The 24,199-nt window shown below is 40.4% G+C and overlaps 1 protein-coding gene across 7 annotated transcripts in view; it reads left to right on the forward strand.

Moving 5' to 3' along the window:
* FOXN3 (forkhead box N3) overlaps positions 1-24,199 on the forward strand; it is a 405,900-nt gene that overhangs the window by 53,108 nt on the left and 328,593 nt on the right. Inside the window, exon 2 of one of the 7 annotated variants that reach the window (XM_067728238.1) lies at positions 1,901-2,587. The exons of the other annotated variants lie outside the window; for them this stretch is intronic. The gene's annotated coding sequence lies outside the window, so the exon portion shown is untranslated. The remainder of the gene's footprint in view (positions 1-1,900; positions 2,588-24,199) is intronic. 7 annotated transcript variants of the gene reach the window in all.

The following is a 24,199-nucleotide window of genomic DNA, read 5'->3' on the forward strand; positions in this document are numbered from 1 at the left end:
GTGACTATTAGGAGATTCCCAGAATCTCTGGATTCCCAGTTTTTTGGGGTCTTGCAAAAGAACTTTTGCCATGGCCTGAGATTAAAGCAAAAGCAAATAAATCAAACAGCTCTGGCAAGTGAACGTTCTTGTGCCCAAGATTGAATCATCAGGGAGACCCTAAAATAGAGTGTACCCCAAGACAGAAGATATCTGGCAGAAAGGAAAGAGAAAATGTTGGGGTGGAGGTCACTGGGCCTTTCTTCTACAAGCGTGTCTTGAGTACTTACTAGATACTCAACACTGTGCTGGCTGGGCACACAGCGTGCAGGGATGCAGTGGTTGACCAGATAGACGGGACCCACCATAAGGGAAGAAACACAAGTCTAGATGCCCTAGAAAATTGTGTGGAGGCAGCAGTGGGCACAAGGCTCCTCCTCACCACCCTGTGGGGGACGTTATCCCACCTTGGACTCCTACTCAAGAGGTAGCATTGGAGGGAGCAGGGGGTACCCTTTCTTTTGGGTTGAGGGGAGATGGATTACAGAGATATAGTGGTGTTGGTAGGAAGCACAGGCATTGGTAGGGCACGTTGGACCAGGGATGAGTCAGAAGGCGGGTGGCAGCATCAGAACCTACTCTGCTTCTATCACTTTGACGTGAGTTTCACAAAACTGATCTGAATGGTACAGAAGATTGAAAATAAAGGAGGTTAACCCCAGAAAGTTAGATCTATAGCTCTTGATCCCCTTAACACAGTGCGGTGCCCCCTATAAAGGGTGTTTTCCCCTCTACCTCACCATTCTATCATTTGCTGTTTTCAAAAACTGGCTCTTTTGCCTTGTGCCGCAGCAAAAATATTTCTACAGTTCTTTGTAAGTAAATGGAGTCTTAAAGCTTAAACCTCTGCCCTGGGCAAGGAACCAAAGGATGTCATTGTGCATAACTTCAAAGGCTGATAAGATGTTTAAGGTCGCTGCTCTCTGAAAGAGTTTCTTTCTTTTAAGGCCAGCCAGAAACATTCTTGTACACATCCCACCATTATTCCAATGAGAAGCAGAAGACCGTTTCTTCAGTGCGTCGAGGCTCTCGTGTTGTTGGGTTTTTTTTCCGCCGCATGCCTCTACCCCACAGAGTATATTCTCTCTCTCTGCCCTACAATGGTTGCATTGTGCGTTGGATGATGGATGTCCAGTAAGCATGATATTAAAGGCACTACCTTTTCCGTCTGGAGGAATCAAAGAAACAGTGGTTCTGTTGCATTATTTCCATGTTTGCATGAAGCAGTCACTCAGGGACTTGGGGGTTCTTGATATTTTGGGGATTATGACTGGCGTGGTATAAGCTGGTGAAAGATCTCTGATCATCCAGCATTTAAAGTCTCTCGGTAACAGGTGACTCAAGAGAAGTTCAGAGTCTACTTCTGTCAGGGACACTTCTCTCTCGCTTTTCAGTTTTATCCCTGGGCACTGCAGAATGTGTTGGTTTCTCTCTGTCACCAGCAGGCAGTTTGGCACAGCAGATGCCCTCAACCTATGAAAGCAGGAGTGGAAGATTTTTAGTAAATTGTCCAGGAAATAGGAAAATACTGGCTGTGCTGTTGGAAATGTTTGCTATTTACTGCACATTCTTTCACACAGGATATCTTCCAGCGAAACGGGTTTTTTATACATTCTGATTTTGAAAATGGAGGCCTGCACTGTCAAGTCTAGGAGGAGAAGGCCCCCGGGGTAGAAGGGATGGAGCTCTTGCCATGATTCATTACCCACTGGCTGGTGGAACATGGATGCTTTGATGGCCAAAGATGGTGATGCCTCCGTTGCGTCTTAATAACACAGCGCTCGGAGCTCCTAGGTGCTTTACAAATGCCTGTGGGTGGCTTAATAAAAGTATAATTTAGGGTTCTGGTGCTTGCTTGTAGTTTCCCTTGTTCTTCGCCTGGATTGCTGGCCCAGAGAATAGAGACAAAACTCTCTAGTTCTGCCTGATGATGCCATTCTGCGTTACTGCACTCCACGGGCACCCCATCGCTGCCTGCCATGGAAGGAGCATTGGCCGGCCGGCCGGCCAGAAAAAAATGTAACGTAAATGAAGACTTGGGAACCTCACTGTTTGAAGCTCCCGTTCTCGCATTCCAGACCGAGGCCCTCAGGCAGACTGGAGATAGCTTAATACAAGCATATTTGTAACACTCCGGTTCCAACCAGATCAAAGGGCAGTGAGCCTGCCTGGGCTGCAGCCTCCAAGTGAAAACTGGACCCTGGAAGTGAGCCTGTGTGACTTGGCCATGCCTTGAATCCGAGAAGAAATACCAATTCTGTTATGGATGTTTGAGCCATCGGATGGAGACTTTGAAGTCTCTCTGCCTGTAAAAAATTGGATTCGGTGCCTCCCTCAGCCTGCCCCCACCTTGGACTGGTTTAAGATTTGGGGTTTCTTCCGAAGTGGTGCTTCTTGTTGAGGCTGCTGGGGAAAATGAAGTGATCACGCAGAAGCCGAATGGGTGCTGGACTGCTGGGAGCCTGGGAGGGCTCAGCTCAGAGGCTGGATCTTTTGGGACGTTCCAGATGTTACTGGGATTGGATGACTAGAAGCACTAAAGCTGCAGGTAAAGGGGAGCCTCACTTTCTTTTCTTGAACAGACTATGGAAATGTTGGTGTTTTTGTTGCCTGAATCAGTTTTTTTCAGACTTTTAGGTTCCATGGATTAATACATTTCAAAAGAAAATTTTCTTTTTTTTTTTTTTGGCAAGTAAGGGCTTTAAAAATTACCACTCGTTAGCACTATAATTCGATAAAGCAATGGACTTTGGAACAAACCAGGAAAAAAAATCAGTAAGAATTTAATTTCAGAATAAAAGCAATCTTTTAAATATAATACGTTTAACATTGTATTTTTTAAAATCTGTAATACATTGTTAGGATTTTTCTCCTTTTGCCTCTGGCCAGTGAAAACTTTGTCACTGACCAGTATTGGTCTGTGAACAGGTATTTGAAAACTATAGTGTTAGGCTACATATATACTATATAAACAGACTTATATACGTACATACAAATTGAAAGAAAAATCATAATTATTATGATACTAACACATTTGCATTATTACAGAGTAATACATGTTAATTACAGAGTACGTTTACATATATTATCTCATATGGTCTGTTAGTGTATGCCTTTAAAACATAAATTAGTCTTAATAGCCTAAGCTAAATAGAATTAAGAACAGAAGGGAAGTCTAATGTTTAAACTGTTACTGTCCTAGAGTCAAATATGAATAATTTAAAAAATTATCTACTGCTTTGATTTTTCCATGTCTCTGCTACTCTGCTATGTTAGTGAGAGTAAAGAAACAGATAATACTGTGATGATATGCACACATCTTTAGAAACCTATGTATAGCCTACTCGCATTCACACATATATTTATGATTTCTTTTCTGAATAAAAAAATCAGAGCATGTATTTTGACGAACATAAATAAACAGTGAAAAATTGGGGAAAAATTAAATTATCTGATATACATTATGAGAAAAATCTGCGGACTCTGTGGGGCAGGGGTTAAGGGGGGCAGGCAGGGGAGGACGAGAGGGTGGACGAGTGAGAGAGAATTTTTACTCTTAGTGAATAGGGGTGTTTCTAGTCCCAAACTTGTATTTAAAAACAAATGTGGGGCTTCCCTGGTGGCGCAGTGGTTGGGAGTCCGCCTGCCGATGCAGGGGACGCAGGTTTGTGCCCCGGTCCGGGAAGATCCCACGTGCCGCGGAGCGGCTGGGCCCGTGAGCCATGGGCGCTGAGCCTGCGCGTCCGGAGCCTGTGCTCCGCAACGGGAGAGGCCGCAACAGTGAGAGGCCCGCGTACCGCAAAACAAAAAAACAAAAAAACAAAACAAATGTGTATTTTGACTTCAACTCAAGTGTCTCTGTCTTGAACATCTGAATATAGGTGTTTCTGATTTTGAATGTTCTCTTCGAATAAAATAACAGATATTTTCCCTTTGCCAGCTTCTCCTTCCAGCTCCTACTGGCTCTCCTAGGATTTCAGGCTCCCTAAGTTTCCCTGAAGGAGGGCACTAGCTTCGGTATTCTGGTTTGCAAGAGTTTCTCTGAAGCAAAATCTATTGCAGGACCAGTAGACTGGTTGCCCAATCGCGATCTTATTTTGAAGACCCTCAACCAAGCCAGAACTTCAGTTAGGCACGAATTTATCGGTCAGTTAATTACTTCAGGCAGTGATCGTTCAGCAGGTGTGTGGGTGCCTCATCCATGTCATACTTGGTGCTGGGCAGTGGGGATACTAATAGAACTCAAGATAAAATGGTTTCTACCCTTGGGGAGCTACCAGTCTATTGGGGAGACAAACTAGGACACAACAAATAATAAATTACAAATAGTAATGAATCCTGGATCAGAAACATACAAGGTGCTATTATCAATAAACTTGGAAGAAGCCATCTTGCAAACTCATCAGGTAAAGTGAAAATTTGACAATCAGCAATTGATATTGTGTGTGTGTGTGTGTGTGTGTGTGTGTGTGTGTGTATATATATATATATGAAAAAGACGAAGGCTATATAATACATTTGTAAGGCTTTTATTACGTAGGAGATTGTTTCGAGAAAGGAAAACATTAGGAAAACATTTCATCAACTCTTAATTTTCTCATGGCCTCTGCTTACTGAATAATTCCTCTGCAAAACTACAGTGTACTAGATTACTTACATGGTGCACAAGGTACTCCAATAGGAAGGCTAGAGCTGCTTGGCTGACTTAATAGTCAGACCACAGGCTCTTCTTTCCATGACACAGCACTAAGGGTTTGGCCAGGTATCTCAGATTACCTACAAACTAAAAAAAAAAAATTTTAATTTTTCGGGGGCTGTATTTACCCACCGTTTTGTTTTCTTCCAATGAAAACCAAAATCACCTAACACTGAACATCGGCTCTGAATAAGGCCCTGAGCTTTTGCTCTTGGGGAACATACACCTGGTAGGAGAGAGAATGGTTGTATGCACAGGATGTATATACAGTAGAAAAGGTTCAGTGCAGGAGCAGAGCTGCAGGTAACAGGAAGGGCTGAGTGTAGGGGTGGAGGGCTCAGTTAAGAATTGCTGGAGTGGCATTCAGACTCGATCTTAAAGAGTGGGCAAGCATTAGACTTGTGGAGAGTGGCAGTGCCGTGCACCTGCTCAGCCACCTGCCAAGCTCATGCGAAGACCCATTAAGCCTTTTTCATATTAAAACTAACAACTCTTTGTTTCCTGAGGGCATATGTCTTGATAGGGAGCGATGATAATATATCGATTTCCATCAAGTTGCATTTTATCATCATAATGGTTACAGAGGAGGCTGCTTTTAGTCCCTGCAGTGCATTTGAATGTGTTGCAAGAAACATGGAAGTTGACGAAAGGCATAATGGATCCATAATGGACGAGGGGCTGACGAGGCCACAAATGGGACATGCCACGTCTGGAACACGAATGCTTCGCTTGGTGTCACGTGCATTCTCCACATTAGAAGGGGCCGATGGGCACAAGCTGGTTTTGCCTGGAACTCCAAGGAAATGTGTGGGCACCTCTGCTGGGCTGTTTCATCCGGTTGCCTTTGCCTTCAGCATCCCCTGTGGTGGGCCTGTGGCTGCTAATGACCACAGGTTCAGGATTGCACGAGAAGAGGATGCCTCTGTCCATGCGAGTATGTGCAACTTTCTGAACGAAAGGATTTTTTTTTTTTTTTGTGATATGCGGGCCCCTCACCGTTGTGGCCTCTCCCGTTGCGGAGCACAGGCTCCGGACGCGCAGGCTCAGTGGCCATGGCTCACGGGCCCAGCCACTCCGCGGCATGTGGGATCTTCCCGGACCGGGGCACGAACCCGTGTCCCCTGCATCGGCAGGCAGACTCTCAACTACTGCGCCACCAGGGAAGCCCCGAAAGGATTTATTTTTTATTTTGCCACGCCTCACAGAGTGTGGGATCTTAGTTTCCTGACCAGGGATCGAATCCGTGCCCCCAGCAGTGGAAGCGCGGAGTCTTAACCACTGGACCGCCAGGGAAGTCCCCAAAAGGAGTTTTTTTTTAAATGAAAGGAGATACACTATGAATGTTGTGAAGGATGTTTTTCTAAAAGAGAAAGAAAAGTTTGGGATCAAGTGTGAGTATATTTTATGCTATTCAGAGCCCTGGCAGGTAGGCCTGGTTCACCCCAGAACCCTGGGAAAGGACAGGCCTGGCCTTCAGTGCCGTCTTCATCATTTGGGAAGTCTAGTCAGCTCGGTCAGTATGTCTTGGAGGTGGTTTTCGTAAGCAAACACAATCAGTGCCAAAACTAGCCTTTTGCGGAAGAACTTAGTTGGTGAGAGAAACCATCTTACCTTATGTCCTAATAGTAAATGTGTTCTGAATGAGGCCTTGGCCCAAAGTCTTACATTTTCTTCCATCACGCCTACAGCACAGGGGTGGGATCTCAGAGCCCTTAGCGAGGGTTCGCCGATTATTGAGTAATGTGCTCAGATGTGCAAACACCTTCACCAACGCGAGACACAAAGATGCATTTGAATCCACAACTCCTCGTAACATTGAGGCTCCATCTTTATAACGTTAATATTTTTCCAAAATATATATTTGTAATGGAAGTATAACCGACCTACAATACTGTTAGTTCCAGGTGCACAGCATAGGGATTCGATATTTCTGTATATCACAAAATGATCACCCTTATAAGCCTAGTTACCATCTGTCCCCATACAAAGATATTCCAATATTATTGACTATATTCCTCACGCTGTACGTTTCATCCCTGTGACTCATTTATTTTGTAACTGGAAATTTGTGCCTCTTAATCTCTCTCACCTATTTCACTCATCCCCCCACCCCCAAATATTCTTGAATGCTGTTTTTTCCCATTGCTTTTGGATATTCTCATCTTAAAATAACATTGTGTGTATACTAGGATGTGTAAGAGATGTATCACCCAGCAGAATGACCTTTAGTGGATTCTACTTTTCCTGATCAGTTAGTCTTATGTTTGGTATTGGGATGTCTTCTGTCTCACCCAGATTCCTGAATTTGGAAACGAGTGACTTACAGTACCTTTTGATTTGGTTTTAATCCATCAAAATCAAGTTAGTTATAAGTGATGGAAGAGCTTACTTTGTGTAGTCCGGGCTGCCGGGAGACATCAGCCACATGCCAAAAGCTTGCTCGTTGCCCGGCAACCTTGCTGGAGGAATAGATTTTCTGCCACTGGCTCCCTTTTTAGTCGAGGCAGAATCTATTAACACTACTATTCTAGCCCAGAGAACCGGAGCTGGAGTTTAGCTGCAAAGAATGGTTGGAGTTTTTTGTTTTTGCTTTTTAAAATAATCCAGCCCGGTGTTTCTGGCTTCTAAACTCTGCTGCTAATTTCATTGACTTCCAAGTAAAGATTTAGAGCTTATTAAGATCGCTTAACACTGCCCAAGCTAAAGAAGTTTGTTTTCTGCCTGCCTGGCCCCTGAAAAAGCTCTTTGTTTAATTTCTGTAGAAACTACCACGCAGGGAATGGGTGGGGGCTGTGAGCATCCAAGGTGAAGGTGGAGCAGGTAAGAGCGACTTCATTCAACCCCAGACTTTTCGTAGCCTTCACAGGTATACTTGCTGGCTCCCACTTTCTAGAGGCAAACTTAACGTCTGGCTGTCGAAGCTGTTATTTCTTCATGTATACACGATCTAGCTCTGATTGAAAAGTGGCTGTGTATTCCTTGCTCTTATCCTGCAGTCAGAGAATGTCTTTTCTCCTTCTGTAGCTAAATACTTCACCAACAGGATTGATGGTTTCCGTCTACCGGGGGAGCTCGCATTGCTGTCAGCTCTATTGTTTTGCTTATGCTTTTAATGTAATAGCTTTGGGTTGTAGCAAGAGAAGATGATGGCTAAGCCCAGCGTCAGGTGGCTGGAGTTATTTGCCTCTGCTGAAATGCAATTTTAATAATGGACTGTATCAGCTCAATGTGTTTTCTTGCCCCTTTGTAAAACAAAGGAAGATCTCAGCGCATTAACCCGTTGGTGGCAGGAAAAATCAAAATCTCTAAGAACCACTTAATTAAATGACAGTTGCACCTCAAATTAGAAATCTTGCAAACAGGCTGCAGAAATTATCTGGACAGGGGGGAAGGGGGTTGCTCTTTTTTTAGAAAGTGGACCTTAGCCACCTCATCAATTTCGCCCTTTCTAAGGGCCAAATGCTGAAAGGTAAATACAGAGTGTGACCTGGCAGAGAAATGAGCTAACTTGAAGAAAACCATGACTAACGCTATAGAACAATCTTGAAATTCACTTGTTTATTTGTTCTGATCATTGTAAACTTTATTAATTATGAAAATGCGGGTGTTTTGGGCTTATTTTCCCAAATAATCTTAGAATGTTACTGATGCAAGGGACCTTTGAGAGAGTAGTTCAAGTGCCCCCAAATCCTCCTTTACAAAGAAGGAAACCAGAGAGGTGAAGAAGTTTGCTCAAGGATACACAGCTATGTTGAGAGTGGCCAGCCAGTTGACTCTAATGACAGGACCACCCAAACGATGCTTCTGAAGGGAAATGAGAGAGGAAAAGCTCCTACTTCCACAGCGCTGATTCCATCTGTATAACCAACAGATCTTTAATGCACACCTTCTGCCTATGTGCAGGTACTGGGCTAGGTGCCGGGGGAAGGCGCGGTCTTTACCTTCATGAAGTTACATTTAGAAGTGGGAGATGCCCACAGTCAGCGGTGAAACAGTAAGAAAATTACAGGTTGTGATAAGTACTTAGCTAAGATATAAGGGGAACAGAGGAATGTTGTTGGCAATTAGATAACAGAAGTATTATCTGTTGAAGTACTTAACTCCTTGGGAACACCTGCATTCTTACCACTAACAGAAAATATGTTGGAAAAAAAATATGTTGGATAAACTGAAACCTTTGGAAGGGTTCATTGTCACCCATTATGTTGTTCCAGTGGGGAGGTCTGCCTGGTGAGATTGTGAGCTTCCCAAGACAGTGTACAAACCAAAACCGAAATTGGTAGGGATCTTAGAACTCTTCCAATTCATGAATGCTGGGATTCAGCCCCTTTGTTCTTTTGTTTGTTCATCAGTTCGTTCCATTCCTTCATGTGGCAAATACTTATTAGGTATTTCCCACTTGCTACCGAAAGTCTCTGCACAACAAAAATGTTTCCAAGACCTAATCTGGCACACTTCTATCAAGGAATATTCCATACAAACTCCTGTTATCAGCGATCTTGGGACATTTTATCCTAGCAAATTGGATTTTTAAGTCATATAGCTCATTCTTTTTCTTTCTAACTGGTTGCTTTAGTGCTCCAGGCAACTTTACATGCAAGTTTTTTTTTTTTTTTAATGAGTACTATGAAACTCTAGTGTGAGGATTTGCTTTTGTTGTAGGTCTGTATTCAGCAGGTCTACTAGAGGGCAGTGGTGAGAACTAATGGACTTGGCCAAGTGAAGGATCTGTTTCAAAGTCTGGATCTTTCCACGAATCACATGGTCATTTGTTGCTGGCCTTGCCACTATCTCCATATATTTCCTCAGAAATGTCCTGGATCTCAAAATCTGCTGTAAATTTACCACACATGGATCCTGTGTTTCCTTCCCCGGCCATGCTGCTAACACTGATTCGAAGGCTCTGACTGAGAAAGTGACTAAAAGCGTTTATCATGCTGTTCTGTGCATTTTCTTTGTTCTCCTGATACTTCGTTATATCTGCGTATCAGATGTCAGAGAAAAGTAGAAGCAGCCCCGAGGGCACTGTTTTTGTAATTTCATATAATTCATTTCCTTGAAAATTTGGCTGGAGAGGATTTTCCTTCAGACTTCTCTTCCATTTTGGCATCTTTCTTGCATCTTTTCTTGCCCGTGTGGCCGATGTCGAGTCTTTCACTTGTGTTCAAGTTGAAAGCATCTTCGTTTTAGCCTAAGAAGACACAGCTACAGCAGACTGACCTTAACGGGCCTCCCTGCCACCCTGGAGTGTCTCATGCGATAGTTTCTGAACATTGAGAGCTTGCTCTGTGCTAAACGCTCTGCTGGATGATTTGAGTACACAAATATTCCCACTCACCCTTAGGGGCAGGCAATGCCATTATTCCCATTTGACTGATGTGGAAACTGAGGCCAAGAAAGTTTGAGCAATTTTTAAACCAAGGTCTCATAGTATAAGTGGTGAGCATGATCCGAAGTTGGACTTACATAATTTTAAAGCCCCTCTACTGCTGCAGGTGCTAGCTATAATGCCCCCTTTATTTGTCCATTACAGGCACTCACTTTTTTCTTTAGACCTGTGACAAAGTCTGTAATATTACAAGAAGGGAAGGTGATTTATTTGTCATTTTTACTAGACCAGTATTTTCTATGTGTTTTAACAGAACACTAGCCAGCAAGATGTTAGATGTTTCTAAAAAACAAACAGACCAAAAAAAAGGAGTCTTGCGTTAAATTAATATGGTCAAAACTGCATATTAAATCCCCTTCTAGGTGATTCTGAATTCACTTTTGCATATTAAGAGGTCTGTGCCGTCCTTCAGCAAAAATGTATTTTTATTCTAAAATTTAAAATTTTAATTTAATTTCCCCAAATTTCCATTGGACTACAGAAACTTTATTTTTTCTCCTAATGCCTTTAAAAGCATAATTTGGAAAAGTCTTCAAGTAAAAGGCAAGGAAAGAGCTTGGGGCATTCCACTATAGAATTGAATTTTTAAAAAAGGAAAAGAAGAAGAGAAAACAGAATGTTCTCAGGCCCTCTAAAGTTCACAGCCTCCTGTTTCACCCTGTTCCACCTTAAAACTGTTTATATTTTTCACCCAGGTTCCTCCAAGGCAGGAAATGTGAGTCCCCTGGTCTTTATCTCCTGCCTTGAGACTTTTGTTTTTGGCCCAGGTCTCGACTAGGTTTTTTCGCCATCCGCCATCCGTGCACTCCACCCACCAGTGTACATTAAGCTCCTTGAGGGGAGGACCTGGGCTGTAGCATCTTTGTGGTCTTACAGTGGCTCAGTAACTACATAGGAAATATAGAAATAAACTGTATTTCGAATAAAAATGCAGGATATGGCTCTGTTTTTCTGAGTTATTCTAGCCCAGTGAAGAACCCCCTCTTTGAGTGACAGTGAGAAATTCGAGAAGCTGCAGTAACTCATTTATATCACTAGGGTTCCATTTGGAAAATGATACCTCCCCTTGTCCAATTTAATTAGTAATTGTGTTTTCAGTTGCAATTGAAAGCCTCAGAAGAAAGGATTGTAGTAAACTGTGGTGTTTGGTATTATTGTTGTTATCTAATTATATTTACTATTGTGGCAGTTTTAAATTAAGGCACTTTTCAAGAGGAGCACCTCGTGTTATCTGATTGGTTTTTCTCTTCTTCTTCCCCCACCTCCTGTGTATTCTAAAGTCCAGTGTTAAGCATGAGCCCTCTTTTACAGATACAAATCGACGCATGCAGATTTGTGGTTATTTTTGTTTGTTTTTTAATGCGTGGCCTCAGGTTACATGGCAAGTCCATTCTGAATACGGAGGTTGAGCCTCAGGGTCTTTTCTGAGATGTCACCCACACGTTGACAAAGGCAGTGTGGTTTCAGGGAACGGTGGCCCAACAGGAAGTTGGAAGATGTGGGGTCCTCTCTGGCCCTGCCGTTTATTTGTTGGATGGCTTTGGACCATTCATTCATTCATCAAGCATTTTATGGGCTATCTACCAGGTGTTCGGTGCTAGGCTAGATGCTAAGGCTACAGAGATGAATAGGACAGTGTTCTTGTTCTTAAGGAACTTCCTGTTTAGTGTATAGATTCAGAAGCATAAACCAACGTGCTCAGAAAAATGCCATGGGTGCTTTGCTAAAAGTGTGTCCAGGTAGAGTGGGAGCCCAAAGGAGGGAGGGGCAACACTCTCTGTGGTGCTGCAGAAATGCTTAGTGGCAGAAGTGATTTGGGGTTGAGTTTTGGGAAAAAAAAAAATCTTATCCAGGGATTATGCCATGATAGGGAGTTTGGACTTTATGCCTCTTTCTAATTTCCTGGTCATGAGAGCCACTGAAGAGCTTTTAACAGGGAACAGCATAGTCATTTTTGTGTTTTAGAAAGCTATGTGAGGAGGATGAGTTTATTTCGTCTCTGGGAACCTTACTTTTCTCAGCAGTAAGATGCATATAGATAATACCCACTCCTCTTGCCTCATGGGTTTGTTTGGGTTGCACTTCCTTAAAATGCAGTAGGAATAGCTGACCTGTACTCACTACTTTCTAAGCCCTTTAATCCTCACAGCAGCCCTGTGAAGGTCATTATTGCTGTTATTTGCATTTTATTTTATTTATTTTTTGGCCGTGCGGTGCGGCTTGTGGGATCTTAGTTCCCCAAACAGGGATTGAACCTGCACCCTCGGAAGTAGAAGTGCGGAGTCCTAACCACTGGACCACCAGGGAATTCCCATTATCTGCATTTTAGAGATGGGGATGGTCATAGGCTGACTATCCGGCCCAGGGAGACACAGCCAGGATTTGAACCCAGGTCTGCCAGACTTGGAGGCCTTGTGCCCTTAGCCCACTATCGATGCTGTTAAGATGCTGGCATGTCTCTCTTGCCCTTCATTTCTCACCTGAAACATTTTGGCTGGTCGCTGTATTTTGCCTCCAGTGACCTTTTAGCAAAGAGTGTTGATGTATTGGAAAGACTCAAAATCAGCACCAAACAAATGTGCCATTATTTGCAACTGTTTAATTTTTGTCTTTAATCATGTAGTCTTTTATCTTAAATAGAACCAAGTTTACGGAGTAGAATATGTGACTTCAATTCTTTTATACTAACTGGGAGTTACAAAGAACGTATGTTTCTACGGGCATATACATAAATCTTCCTTCCGATGTTAACAGAAAATTGATCGTGATTCTGACACCCTCCTTTTGGGGAGTTCCTTTGAAGATCCATATTATGAATAGGTAAACGTAAAATTGAAGAGGATGTAATGAGATGGATTAGAGCAGGGGAAAGACCTTGAATGGGGTAGCCTGTCAAAAGGAGTTGCCAAAGAACAGAACAGACAAAGGTAAGGAAGTAGGTTTGGCAAACTCAGCAAGCTCTGCTTGTTGAAACGACAATTTGGAAAATATTCTAGAAGTTCGCACACAGGCAGTCGCAATTCAAGGACAAGTTAACGGCACCTCTTTGGTAAAAAAAGAAAAGAAGTGTATTCACTATATTTTCTCTGTACTAGGTCACTGCAGGGCGAAAAAAGGCTGCATTATCTGCTAACCATGAATGAGTTTCTTTAAGAATTGCTGCTTGAAGATTCAGGAGGTTCAAGAAGAAGAATTAAAATAAAATGCTGTCTCGACCTGTGTTCAGTGTGCCAAAAAATAGCCCAGAAAAATGCCAGGGTTACACATTTTGTGGCTTGGGAGGAACGTTTTGATCAGCCTTCAGCTACTCATAAAAAATAAATACGGCTGTGTTCTTACTCGGACTGTTTCTTGAAGATCTTTTAGAGTAGATTTCCAGCTGAAATTTCACCTCCAGTAAAAAAAAAAAAAAAAAGGAAAGAAAGAAAGAAAAGCTGAGCCTTACTTAAAGCATTAGGCATGTCATGCCACAGTAAAATAATGGAATCACAAAGAGAAAATGCTGCATTGAGATAGAACAGCTGTCCTTTATACTCACTGCATAAGTATAATTCATCCGTTTGTAGGTTATGCTTTAATGGGGAGCAATATTAAGGGAATGAGAAAGAATTTCTCTATTACATGGAAGAGCATTGCAAAGAAATATACCCCCATTGAAGCAGCTGTTTCAGAAGAGCACGTTCTGGAACGTGAATGAAAGTATATCCCCCAAGATTCTGCTGCCTGGCTCGTAGGAAGAATGGAGAAAATATAGGAGGTGCGGAGCCACGGATAGAACCGACCTCATGGCGTCAGCGTGAGGTTTTGTGGGTGTCACTGCCAGGCTCATTGGTTCTCAGACTTGCATGTGCATTGGAATCACCTGGGGAGTTTGAAAAATATATGATGCCTGGTTCTGTGCCCAGAGGTTCTGACCTAATTGGTCTGGGGTGTGGCCTGGCCATGGGGATTTTTAAAACCTACCCAGAGGACTCTGACGTTCAGCAAAGATTGAGAAACCATCGGCCTAGAAGATGACTGATTTCCTTCTTTTTCCGTGTTCTTTGCAGCTAGGGCGGTTTGCTTGTAGGGACTTTGGTTTGGAAGCCTCCATCCTGAGTGGGGAGCAGAGACCTTCAAAGCCAACCCAGAGAGCACTTGATTAAGTCTTTAGTTTGATAGATTCCTCTCTTTAAGGGCTAAAAAGTAAAATTCCAGTGTTCCTTTGAAAAATGAATCCTGGGGTTTCTTTCCATCACAGAGAAAGTATAAGTATATTCTCTCTGAACTCCGAAGTAGGAAAAAGAAAAAAGTAAACAACCACATCCAGGTGCAGGCAGACTTCCAAGTAGTGGGAAGATGCTGTGAAGTGATATTGATCAAGGTATCAGCAGGCACTGAGACTTGACCCTAATTTACCGCTGGGGGAAAAAAAAACAAGAAAGAAGGAAAGAAAAGAAAAGTAATAGAGTACCTTCTTGACTATAGGTCCAGTGGTCAGAACTACATTCCCTAACTTAAGTGGGGCTTTTTCCTTTTCTTTTTGGGATTTCTAGGAAATACCAGACGGTACGGTATAACATAAGTAAGAAGAAACACGGTTTTTAGTTAGTACTTCGCTAATGCTAAGCATTGACCTTCAATCATTCTCTATTTTTCTCAGTCTGTAGAACAGGAGTCATACTATCGCTTGTACTCCAGTTTGATAAAGAACATTTACTTCTTTACAAGGAACTGCCTACTGAGCAAATATTTGAGTTTGGGGTGATTGAGAAGGGGTGTCTTCACCTCAACACCAACCAGAAAAAAGTCAGGAGGTCACAGGTGGGTCCAAGAGACCGAAAGCAGGCTTGAGCAGCTCTCCTCAAGTGGGATGTGCTCATAGATCTAGAGATGTTGTTAAAATGCAGATTCTGAATCAACAGGTCCAGGGAGGGGCCCAAGAGAGTCGGCATTTCCAGGTGATGTTGATGGTTCTGACCCCTGGGCTCACACTTTGAGAGGCACATCAGTCCAGTACATCTGCTGGTGTGAATGCTTTTCTTAGGGCAGCTGGAAGAGAATAAGACATGGATGGAGAAGACTGGTGTGTAGCTGCCCTCTGTGCAGGTGATGTGTGAAGCACAGGCACAATAATAATTTTTTGACTTTGAGTTCATGTGGCCCCAAGCAACTTGGTATGATCAGTGTCTATGTTCTCAACTGCTTTTTTTATAGATACTAATTTTTATATGCTTTCCATTCTCTACATGACCTTGAGGGGAACCTGAGTATAAAAATTTAGTTTCTTTTTTGGGGGGGCTGCGTTGGGTCTTCGTTGCTGTGCGCAGGTTTTCTTAGTTGTGGCGAGCAGGGGCTACTCTTCATTGCAGAGCACGGACCCTAGAGCACACGGGCTTCAGTAGTTGTGGCTCACGGGCTCAGTAGTTGTGGCTTGTGGGCTCTAGAGTGCAGGCTTAGTTGTTTTGGCACAAGGGCTTAGTTGCTCCGTGGCATGTGGGATCTTCCCAGACCAGAGATCGAACCTGTGTCCCCTCCATTGGCAGGTGGATTCTTAGCCACTGCGCCACCAGGGAAGTCCCCCAAATTTAGTTTCTTTCTCCATTAATTTTTTCCTGTTTTTATCGAATTCTGGTATGTCAGCCTACTACCTTTCTTTGTGATTCAATCTAATTTATCTTCTGAGTCTTTCTTACCTACATGTACAGCTAGTTCTCTTTTATCTGGTGCCTACCATGGTGATTTTTAAAAAATCTCTGGGTAAATGGCAAAATTATTCAAAATAATCTGGTTGACCTCATCCTCATTGGGTTATCAGTGGAAATGTTGGGGTAAAATCAACTTGCCAACATTGATCTAAATAAGATCCTCTGATTATGTTGTTTGCCCGATGGATAGATTTTTGTTTTGCCACTCTAAATTGGGGGCTGTGTCGTGTTTTCCTGATCGTTTCATAATGTGCTCACACATTATTTAAGGTTTGTAAAGTTTAAGAATAGATGTAGTTTTGTGTGTTCTAATTTAAACATAGAATTTGGAAAGGGAAGAGGGTTTTAAAAAATATGGTTGTGACATGTTTATTATAAATAAGTGAAAATGGAGCCTGTGATTATGCTGGTGGTATATATATATATATATATATATATATATAGTACCTTGTCAACAAGAAAGCTTTTATGTTTGTGTAATTTCACATGGTATTTTCTTTCTTTAAAAAAAATTAGAGCTGATGATGTCTCCTGGAAGACTTAAACGCATTCTGGTTTAAAATAGTCCTCTATAACTGGGCTTCTTCTGGAAGTTTCCATGGCTTTCTCTTAGAACTGCAGGCCTGTTGAAATGGACCTGGTTTTCACTAGCTGCAGTCAGTTATTCCCTCTTTTCTCTAAGCCAGAGGTTCTCAAATATCAGTGTGCATCAGAATCACCTGGAAGGCTTATTAACGCACAGCCAGCTGGGCTCCATCACCAGTTCCTGGTTCAGGAGATCTGGGGTGAGGCTGGAGGACTTGCGTTTCTCCTATGTTGCCAGGTCATGCTGATGCTGCTTATCCAGGTACCACATTTTGAGAACCACTGCAGTTTCAGCCCTTGCTAAGTGTAGACTGGAACCAGCAGCATGTATGTTGTACTTGGCTGATGTATCACCTGGGACCTTTTCAGAAATGCAGCGTCTTAGGCTCCAGCCCAGACCTACTGAATCAGAATCTGCATTCTAACAAGCTCCCATGTGATTTATGTGCACATGCAAGTTTGAGAAGCCCTGCTTTAAGCTACTTGCAACATCATTAATGCTCTGATGTTACTAGCATTGGGATTTCATAAGCACTGAGTGAAGGGGAAAGAGAAAATCTTAAAGAAATTAGAACTCTTAGGTACTTAATCTTTCTGACAGCATCTTCTCTGGCAAGCTGAGGTCACCCTGGCCATAGTTGAACTCAATTCTGTATTATTCCAAGAAGTAATTTTTAATCATTTCTTTAATTCTAGAGAAAATGACTTATTTTAAATCACTTACTTAAAAAGCATCGTAAAATTACAAATTGTTTATCGTAAAAAAGTGAGCTCACCTAATCAGATTCATTCATTGCATGTTCTGCCCACAAGTTTTGCAAGTACTCAGGAGACCACAGCAGACAGATGAGCCTATAGACCCGGGAGACTGGGGCAGAGGGCCACTCCACTGCAGATTCTTCTCCATCCTTCTCAACAGCCACAGGACTGTGGAATGACACCTAAAGTGCATAATTATCATCTGGAGGCTTTATTTAATCCAGTGGAAAGTAAACAACAACAGAAAAAGATTTTCTGGAATATCTAGAATTTTCAGTTATTCAGAACCCAAAGTGCCGCCTTCCTGGATAAATGAAGAGTCTAAAGTATTTTTCTTTCTTTCAAATTGATTGCGTGACAAACATTTGGAATTCTTAGGTGCTACTTCCTTTAAAGAGGAGAGTAGTGCCTAACATTGGCAAGTGTGTTTTCTGTCCTTGTTTTCCAGTGATTCCAAGTAGAAAAAAGAGAACTTGTGGGGGGAGAGAAACACTACAGGAAGACAGTCAAAGCATCTAGACGTCACAGTTGTGCTACTGAAATTTTTTTATACTCCTTTTAGTCATGTGCCGGGATAAGCAATGCCACAAAGAAAACAGGGTACATCTTCTTGAGGTATCTGTTTCACCTGAAGATTTGAGGGGGCGGGCAATGTTACATACTCTGACTAGTTAAGTAATATTAAACATTATGTTTATATTAAAACATATTATTATTTATGGACTAGGCAGTAACACGTGTACAAATTAAGGTATAGCATGAGACTTAAAGAAATTAGATTTTTGTAGCTGGCCACTGTGGGTTATATCCCCAGGCCCCTAGGGTTTGATTCCTTTTATTCTATAGAAATACGTTGTTTGAAAACATTAAGAAGCATGTCTTAAGATATTAGGTAATCTTTTCAAAAAATACCTTTATTGACGTATCATTGATGCATAGTACACTGTGCATATTCAAAGTGTACAGTTGGTAAATTTTGACATATGTATACACCTGTGAATCCATCTAACAATCAAGGTAATGAAGATATTCATCACCTGCAAAAGCTTCTTTCTCCTCTGTAATCTCTCCTTTCATCCCGCCCCTCCTTCAAGTAGGCAAGTGACCTTTAATCTGCCTCTGTCACTATAGATACACTGTCTAGAATTTTATATAAATGGAGTCACATAGGATGTAGATGTGTCTAGTGTGAGTGTGTAGCATAGTACGAGGAGGTAGGTCTAGCTTCTTTCCTTCAGGATCATTATTTTAGGTTCATCCACGTTGTAGTGTGTGTTAACACTTCAATCTCTTTACTGCTGAGCATTATTCCTTTGCATGGACATGTCACAATTTATTTTTCTGTTCACCTTTTGATGGACATTTGAGTGTTTGCAGTTTATGCCTTTTAGAAATATAGCTGCTGTGAATATTTGTATGCAAATCTATGTATGGTCATATGTTTTCATTTCTCTTGGGTAAATGCCCAAGGTTGAAATGGCTGGATTATACGATAGGTGTATGTTTAATTTTTAAGAAGCTTCCATAATGTTTCGCAAAGTATCTGTACCATTTTACATTCCCACCAGCATTGTATGAGCTCCAGTTGCTTCACATCCTTGCCAAAACTTGGTATGATCTTTAAAAATTTTAGCCATTCTAATTGGTATGTGGTAGTAATATCTCATTATAGATTTAATTTGCATTTCTCTGCTGACTAATGTTATTGAGCATCTTTTCATGTTATTTGCCATTAATATATCTTCTTTAGTGAAGTGTCCGTTGAAGTCTTTTGCCTAGTGTATTGTTGGGTTGGTTATTTACTCATTACTGAGTTTTGAAATATATTCTAGATATGGGGTTTTTTTGGTCAGATATGTGATATGCAAATATTTTATCACAGTCTATGACTTGTATTTTCATTCTCTTAACTGTTTCTTTCAAAGAGCGGACTTTCTTAATTTTGAAGTCCAATTTATCAAATTTTTTTTTTTTTATGGATGGCAATTTTGGTGCTATAACTAAGAGGTATTTGCCTAACACGAAGTCACAAAGATTTTCCCTTATGTTTTTCTCTAAAAGTTTTAAGGTTTTGCATATATTTCTGTGGTTCATTTTGAATATTTTTTGTATGTGGTGCAAGGTACAATATGTGTTGAAGTTCATTTTTAAATATATGGAATTCAAATTGTTCCAGAACCATTTGGTGAAAAAACTTCCTTTTTCCATTGAATTACTTTTGTACCTTTGTTTAAAATTAATTGACCAAATACGTGTGAGTCTATTTCTGGACTCTGTATTTTGTCTCACTGATCTATTTGTCTATCTTGATGCTAGTACCACACGGTCTTGATTATTGTGGCTTTATAATAAATCTAGGGTCATGTAGTGCAGTTCCTCCAAGTTCATTCTTTTTGAAAGTTGTTTTGGCTACTCTGGGTCCTTTGTACTTACACGTGAATTGTTAATCATCTTGGCGACTGCTACAAAAAAAGTCTGATGAGATTTTGATTGGGATTATGTTGAATCTTTAGATCAATTTGAAGAGAATGAACACTTTAATGAATTGAGTCTTCCAATCCATGAACATGGTATTTCTGTCCATTTATTTAGGTCCTTAATTTCTCTCAGTAATTTTTTGTAGTTCTTACCATACAGGTCTTGCACATCTTTTGTCAGATTTATCCCTCAGTATTTTAATGTTTATATGTTATTGTAAATTGTATTTTCACTTCTGATTATGTGCCAAGATATAGAAATACAACTGCTTTTGTATACTGATGATGTATTCTGCAACCTTGCTGAACTCACTTGTTAGTTCTAGGGTCTTTTTTGCAGATTGTTTGGGATTTTCTACAAAGATGATGACATCATCTGCAAATACAATTTTACTTTGTCCTTTTTCACCTGATTGCCTTTTATTTCTTTTTCTTGTCTGAAAGTTCTGCTAGAACCTACAATGAAATATTAAATAGAAGTGGTGAGAACAGAAAATCTTGCCTGTTCCTCATCATAGGAACAAAGAATTCAGTCTTTCATCTTTAAGTATGATAGTAGCTATAGGATTAAAAAAAAATGGTGCTCTTAATTAAGTTGATGAAGTTCCTTTCTATTCCTTGTTTGCCGATTTTACCAAGAAAAGATACTGGATTTTGTCAAATGCTTTTTCTGTGTCTACTGAGATGATCATATGAATTTTTTAGTTTTTACTATGATGAACTATATTGATTGATTTTTCTAATGTTATTTCAACCCTGCATTCCTGGAATAAACCCCACTTGGTCATATATATATTATCTTTTACATTTAACATTGAATTTAATTGTTAAACATTTTTGTTAAGAATTTTTGCATGTATGTTCCTGAAGGGTATTGGTGTTTAGTTTTCTTTTCTTGTGATCTTTGTCAGGTTTTGGTATTGGAGTGATCCTGGTCTCATAGAATATAGTGGAAATCTTTCTGTCTTCTTCAATTTCCTGGAAGTGTTTGTGAGGAATTAGTATTATTTTTTTCCTTAAATATTTGGTAGAATTCACCACTGAAATTATTTGGGCCTGGAGTCTTCTTCATGGGAAAATTTTTTTACCTAAAAGTTCAGTTTCTCTAATAAATGTAAACTTATTCAGATTATTTTTTCTATTGATTTTTGTTAATTTGTGTCTTTCATGGAACTTGTCAACTTAATTTAAATTACTGAATTTATTGGCATAAAGTTGTTCATAATGCTTACTTAACATACTTTTAATATCTATAAATTGTAGTGACATCACCATTCTCATTCCTGATTTTGGCAATTTGTTTTTTTCTCTCCTTTTCCCTGATAATATTAATTAGAGATTTATTAGTTTTATTGACCTCAAAGAACTAGCTTTTAGTTTCATTGATTTATTCTCTCATTTTTTGTTTTTTTTCCTATTTATTTTTGATTCTATTATTTTCTTTCTTATTTCCTTTCTTCTGCTAGCTTTGGGTTTCATCTGCTTTTTTTTTTTTTTTCCCCCTAGTTTCTTAAGATGGAAGACACTGAAGTTATTAATTTGGGAACTTTTTTTTTAATATAGGCATTCAGTGTTTTAAACTTTCCTCGAAGTCTGCTTTAGCAGTGCCCCACAAATTGTAATATGTTGTGTTTTCATTTTCATTCAGTTCAGAATACTTTCTGATTTCTTTTTTGTTTCGTCTTTGTCTCATAGGTTATTTAGAGATGTGTTATTTACTTTTCAATTATTTAAGACTTTTCCAAATATCATTCTGCTACTGATTTCTAATTTAATTCCATTATGGATAAAGAACATATTTATATGACTTGAGTCCTTTTCATATATTGGTATATTTTATGGCTCAGAAAGTGATCTATCTTGGTAAATGTTCCATATGCACTTGAATGTGTAGTGTTCTGTTGTTGGGCATAGTGTTCTTGACATTAGATCAATTTTGTTGATAGTGTTGTTCAATTCTATCCTTACCGATTTCCTGTTTACTTGTTCTATCAGTTTTTGAGATCTCAAACTATAATTGTGGATTTACCTATTTTTCCTTGCAGTTCTATCACTTTTCTTCATGTTTTTAAAAATTCTGTTATTAGATATCTAAACATCTAGGGTTGTTATGTTCTCTTGATTAATTGACTCCTCTATCGTTATGAAATTACCCATTCTTTGATTAGAAATCTACTTTGTCTTATAGTAATTGAGCCATTCCAGCTTTCTTTAGATTAATGTTACTGTGGTATGGGTGTATCTTCTTTCATCCTTTGACTTTGTGACTTTATATTTAAAGTGGGTTTCTTATAAGCAGCCTGTGATTTGGTCTTGTTCTTTCTCATCTGACAATCTTTGTCTTTAAATTGGGATATAACTATAACTATTTACTTATAATGTGATTATTGATTTGGTTAGGTTTAAACTGACCACTTTGTTATTTGCTTTATGTTTATTGAATCTGTTCTTTGCTGCCCTTCTTTTATGTCTCCTTTTGGATTGCACATTCTTTTTCATCTATTTAATTTCCTTTGTTTACTTAATAGTTATATCCCTTTGTAGTATTTCAGTGGTTGCTTTATTGGTAGTATATATTTGTAGTATACATCTAACTTACGGCAGTCTACCTTCAAATAATAGTGTACTAATTAATATATAGTATAAGAATGTTAAAAGGGTACATTCCTATTTCTTTTCTCCTGGTCTTCATGCTATTGTTGTCATAAGTTTTACTTCTATGTTTGTTATAAACTTCACCATTCATTGTTATTATTTTTGCTTTAAACAGTCAATTGCCTTTTTTTTTTTTTGCGATACGCGGGCCTCTCACTGTTGTGGCCTCTCCCGTTGCGGAGCACAGGCCCCGGACGCGCAGGCCCAGCGGCCATGGCTCACGGGCCCAGCTGCTCCGCGGCATGAGGGACCCCCCCACCCCCGGACCGGGGCACGAACCCTCATCCCTTGCATCGGCAGGCGGACTCTCAACCACTGCACCACCAGGGAAGCCCTCAATTGCCTTTTAAAGGGATTTAAATAATAAGAAAAAAAAAAGTTTTATTTTTTTTTGCGTTATGCGGGCCTCTCCTCTTGTGGAGTAGAGGCTCTGGACGCACAGGCTCAGCGGCCATGGCTCATGGGCCCGGCTGCTCCGCAGCATGTGGGATCTTCCCTGACTGGGGCACAAACCCATGTCTCCTGCATTGGCAGGCGGACTCTCAACCACTGCGCCACCAGGGAAGCCCAGAAGAAAAGATCTTTACGTTAACCTACATAGTTACCATTTCTGGTGTTTTTTATTCTTTTGTGTATATCCAAATTTTTATCTGGTATCACTTTCCCTCCTCCTGAATGACTTCCTTTAAAATTTCTTATCATGCAGGTCTTCTGGTGATGAATTCTTTTAGCTTTCATATGTCTGAAAAAGTCTTTAGTTCACTTAGTTTTTGGAAGGTATTTTTCACTGGGTATAAAATTCTAGTTTGACAGTTTTTTTCCTTTCAACACTTTAAAGATATGGCTCCACTATCTTCTGACTTGCATTCTTTCTGATGAATAATCTGCTGTCATCTTTATCTTTGGTCTTCTCTACCTAACAGGCTTCCTACCCTTTCCGGGTACATTCACCATCTTTTCTGTTTTTGTTTTTAATTTTTTTTCCCCTCCAGAAGTTTGACTGTCGTGTGCCTAGTGTGGTTTGGTTGTCTATGTGTTGCTTGGTGTTTACTGATCTTCTTAAACGTGAAAATTTGTCTTTAACCAAATTTGGAAAATTTAGGATGTTATATCTTTAAGTAATCTTTGTTCCTCATTCTTTCTCTCCTGTCCTCCTCTCCTCTCCTTCTCAGGCTTTAATTGCTATACATGGGTAGATAGATAGATAGATAGATAGATAGTCTCATAGGTACCCAAGGTTCTAATGTTTTCCAGTCTTTATTTCTCTCTGTTTTACAGACTAAATTAATCTGTATTGTCTTCAAGTTCATATACTCTCTTCTCTTCTTTCCATTCTGCTCTTAAGGCCATTCAGGAGACATTTTAATTTCAGATTTTTAATTTTCATTTGGTTGCATTTGGTTCGTGTTCATTATGAGCATATTTTGTTTATGCTATGAGTAGAGTTTTTGGTGGTAAAATATCATGTGACTAGTTTGAATAGGCTTTTAAAATCTTTGTAATTCCAAAATCTGGATTTTATTAGGTTCAGTCTTTTTGTTTGTTTGTTTGTTTGTTTGTTTTTTCGCGGCACGCGGGCCTCTCACTGCTGTGGCCCCTCCCGCCGCGGAGCCCAGGCTCCGGACGCGCAAGCTCAGCGGCCATGGCTCACGGGCCCAGCCGCTCCGCGGCATGTGGGATCTTCCCAGACCGGGGCATGAACCCGCGTCCCCTGCATTGGCAGGTGGACTCTCAACCACTGTGCCACCAGGGAAGCCCAGGTTCAGTCTTTCTGATTGCTTTGGACATTTCTCTTGAGTACAGGTTAGATTTTATTGTTTCTTCATATGTGTACTCATTTTGGATTGTAACCTGGATGTTGTGGATGATACATTTTAGAGACTCTGGATTCTGTTATTCTTGAAAAATGTTG

This window comes from Pseudorca crassidens, chromosome 1, assembly GCF_039906515.1.
Source record: "Pseudorca crassidens isolate mPseCra1 chromosome 1, mPseCra1.hap1, whole genome shotgun sequence".
Taxonomy (NCBI): domain Eukaryota; kingdom Metazoa; phylum Chordata; class Mammalia; order Artiodactyla; family Delphinidae; genus Pseudorca; species Pseudorca crassidens.